Source organism: Micropterus dolomieu, unplaced genomic scaffold (genome assembly GCF_021292245.1).
Source record: "Micropterus dolomieu isolate WLL.071019.BEF.003 ecotype Adirondacks unplaced genomic scaffold, ASM2129224v1 contig_13990, whole genome shotgun sequence".
Classification (NCBI taxonomy): Eukaryota; Metazoa; Chordata; class Actinopteri; order Centrarchiformes; family Centrarchidae; genus Micropterus; species Micropterus dolomieu.
The window spans coordinates 3,939-8,192 of NW_025742976.1; the positions used below are offsets into that span (position 1 = coordinate 3,939).

General features: G+C 44.7%; 1 protein-coding gene across 1 annotated transcript in view; it reads left to right on the top strand.

Annotated features, from left to right (window-relative positions):
- The window catches only part of LOC123966683 (fibrocystin-L-like), a gene marked incomplete at its 3' end in the record, with an annotated part of 20,800 nt that overhangs the window by 3,908 nt on the left and 12,638 nt on the right, over positions 1-4,254 (top strand). The window lies entirely within an intron of this gene.

Sequence of the window (4,254 nt, forward strand, 5' to 3'; positions counted from 1 at the left end):
TATATTTGGGTTTGGAGGTGTCGGTCAAACAAAACAAGTGTCACCCTGGGTTGCTTGAATGTGATGATGTGTTTCACTGTTCACCAAAAAAATATAAGGATGACTACTGTTATAGCTCATACATTATACTCAGCATAATGTTCTATTAATGAGCATAAACACTAGTTGAACCTGTCTAAATATTGCCATTATTTTCATTTTCACTTTTGTTATTGGTCTAAGTCCATAGCTTACATCACAATAAGCCACTGGATTTCAAGTTTTTTTGTATTTTGGTGGCTGTTTGCCTCATAACTGGAATTTGTATTTTATCATCTTGTTTATTTACCACTAATCACACGTTCAGCAGTGTAAATGTAAATGCTCCGTACTTGTATAGCGCCTTTCTAGTCTTTTCGACCACTCAAAGCGCTTTTACACTACATCTGCATTCACCAGTCACACACATTCATACACTGAGCCTAAGTGCTCAAACGGAAACTAACATTCACACTCATTCATTTCAATTCGGGGTTCAGTATCTTGCCCAAGGACACTTCGACACGCAACTAGGGGGAGCCAGGGATTGAACCGTCGATCTTCCGATTAACGGCCAACCCGCGCTACCTCCTGAGCCACAGCCGCCCAGTGTGTGCATCTTTATTCATTTGACACTGTTCTGTATCTGCAGTATCTGGGAAGACCAGCCAACGCAGGCGTCGGGACACCGTCGACCGCTCCATGGTTGACTCTGATGTGAATTTGGGGGTCTACAGCTGCTTCTACCCCAACTGCATCCCACCTACACCACCACCGCCAGCTACACTCGCCCCCTTACCCAACAGCCGGCCTGCCAACTTCATGTATGTTAAACCCCCCACTAAAACATTCATCAAACTCACCAGCTACAGTCAGACAGCCCTGTTAATAATAACAGTAGTAATAATAATAATAATCTTTATTTGTAGAGCACTTTTCAAAAACAAGTTACAAAGTGCTTTAACAAGTGTAAAGACAATAATACAAAAACAATACAAGATAAAAGCAAGAAAACACTGAAAAGACTAAAATACACGTTTAAGAGAAATATAAAATTAGTAAAATAGAATAAAATAAAAGGGATAAAATAAAGTCAAATAAGATCGGGAAAGGCTTTCCTATAAAAGTATGTTTTAAGAAGGGACTTAAAAGAGTTCACTGACTCAGCCGACCTGATTTCCTCGGGCAGGCTGTTCCAGAGCCTCGGGGCCCTGACAGCAACGCCCTTTAGTTTTCAGTCGAGACTCTGGAACAGACAACAGACCTCTACCCGAGGATCTCAAGGTACGTGCTGGTGTGTATGGGACTAAAAGTTCAGAAATATAACAAGGCGAGAGGCCATGAAGAGCTTTAAAAGTGATCAATAGAATTTTAAAGTCAATTCTAAAACATACTGGGAGCCAGTGTAATGAAGCTAAAATAGGAGTAATGTGGTCATATTTCTTTGTTCTGGTTAAAAGCCTGGCAGGTGAGTTCTGGACAGTCTGGAGTCGATCAATAGATTTTTGGGTTAAACAAGTGAAAAGGCTGTTGCAATAATCCAGGCGTGATGAGATGAAGGCGTGTAAAATGGTCTCGGTGTCCTTAAAAGTTAACATAGATCGAAATTTTCCTATATTTCTAAGTTGATAAAAACATGAGTGAACACGTTTTGTGGTGTGCTGCTCGAAATTTAAATTATTAATCACTTCAGCTCATGTACTTCCTTTACTTACTCTCTTACTTACATACTACAACAATGTGAAAATACTCTCTTAGTATTAAGTAAAAGTCCTGCATCAATGGTGTAGTCTAGTTTTTTTGTAGTGAGTATACTCTGGCCCAGCCTTATACTAACCCGACCCCGAGCGACCCGTCACCAAGCAACCCGTCCCAGAGCAACGTCCCATAAGCACCACTACACTCACTAACACATACACACATGTAATTGAGAGCATTCTTAAGGACTGCTTATGTGTTATCAACACTGCAAAGACTTTAACAGCCAATGACTACAAGTGGGGAGACTAGACTGATTTTCTACTGTATAGTGTTAACATCTAACTCAGCCAGTTAAGAGCTACATTTAGCCTTGGATGTTATATAAATCTGGTCCCTGGAGCTCTGGTTTTATCAGCTGGCAATTTTCAATGCACATTAAAGAGTGCAAGTTGCAACTATTATTAACAATAATGGAAAGCTGAGGGTTATCAACAGCAGTAATAACAATGAACATTTGTGCAGTTCTATCACCAAAACTCATTCATTACAGGATATTATTCTCAGAACTAAGGTTATGTACTGTATCAGCTTAAACGCATGAGCAAGCATCCAGGAACTGCTTCTTCTTCTACTGTACACACACACACACACACACACACACACACACACACAGTATCCACCATACTAATGTTAGTTAACTAGTTCTAGATGCTATTTAATATACTAAGAATCCCCTGCTGTTACAGTTACGTTAATGATAGAGTTAATGAAAACTTAATCATAACATATATATATATAGCTACTTTTACTCACCAGGTAACTATACTAGTTGGGCAAGCTACTTGGAAAATGTAGTGAGCTAAGCTACCAGCAACTCTAGAAGCTACCAGCACTACACAGAAGCTACCCACCAGTGAAATGTAGCAAGCTATCTATCTATCTATCCTGGCCGCTTGTACCTGCGATCTCGGTCTTTCGGTCGTGACCCAACCAGTCATGACTATAGGTGAGGGTAGGAGCAAAAATCGACCAGTAGATCAAGAGCTTTGCCTTACGGCTCAGCTCTCTTTTCGTCGCAATGGTGCAGTAAAGCAAGTGCAATACCCCCCCGCTGCTCCGATTCTCCGGCCAATCTCCTGCTCCAGTCTCCCCTCACTCGTGAACAAGACCCCGAGGATCTTGAACTCCTTCACTTGGGGTAAGGACTCATTCCCTACCTGGAGTTGGCACTCCACCGGTTTCCTGCTGAGAACCATGGCCACAGATTTAGAGGTGCTAATCCTCATCCCAACTGCTTCGTACTCAGCTGCAAACCGATCCAGTGCGATCTGAAGGTCACGGACCAATGATGCCATCAGGACCACATCATCCGCAAAAAGCAGTGACGAGATACCAAGCCCTGAGAAGGGCCCCCCTCACCCCATACTCCCGCAGCACCTCCCACAGTATCTCCCGGGGGACCTGGTCATACGCCTTCTCCAGATCTACAAAGCACATGAAGACTGGATGGACATACTCCCAAGCCCACTCCAGGATCCTTGTGAGAGTAAAGAGCTGGTCAATTGTTCGACGACCGGGACGAAAACCGCATTGTTCCTCTTCAATCTGAGGTTCGACAATCGGCCGAACCCTCCGTTCCAGCACCTTGGAGTAGACTTTACCGGGGAGGCTGAGAAGTGTGATACCCCTGGTCTCTGGTCCCACTTTTTGAACAGGGGAACCACCACCCCAGTCTGCCACTCCTTGGGCACAGTACCCGACTTCCACGCAATGTTAAAGACAGCCCCTCTACACCCAAAGCTTTTAGCATTTCTGGGCGGATCTCATCAGTCCCTGTGGCTTTGCCACTGTGAAGTTGTTTGACTACCTCAGTGACTTCCACCAGGGAAATTGACGAGAAACCCCCATCAGCCTCCAGCTCTGCCTCTACTAGAGACGGCGTGTCAGTGGGATTTAGGAGTTCCTCAAAGTGTTCCTTCCACCACCCAATTACCTCCCCAGTTGAGGTCAACAGGGTCCCATCCTTACTGTAAACAGCTTGGACGGTTCCCCGCTTCCCCCTCCTGAGATGGCGGACAGTTCTCCAGAAACACTTTGGTGCCCAACCTCCACAGGGATGCCAGAAAAGCTCCGCCGGAGGTTTGAGTTGAAGATCTCACGGACAGGGGCCTCCTCCAGACGTTCCCAGTTAACCCATGTAGTATCCAATATTTGTGCATTTGACTCAAAACAGTTCAAAATAGCACTGTAGCAGCAAGACAGAGGGTCAGTGACCTTCTACGGGGAGAGCAGTGATTCACTAGCACAGAAGTCTAACAACAAACACCCATTCGGGTAAAGATCGGGGGGGGGGGCGTTCCTCCCAATCACGCCTTTCCAGGTATCTCCATCATTGCCCACATGCGTGTTGAAGTCTCCCAGCAGAACTATGGAGTCCCCTACTGGAGCCCCATACAGAACTTCATTCAGGGTCTCCAAGAAGGCCGAATACTCTACACTGCTGTTTGGTGCATATGCACAAACAACAGTCAGAGT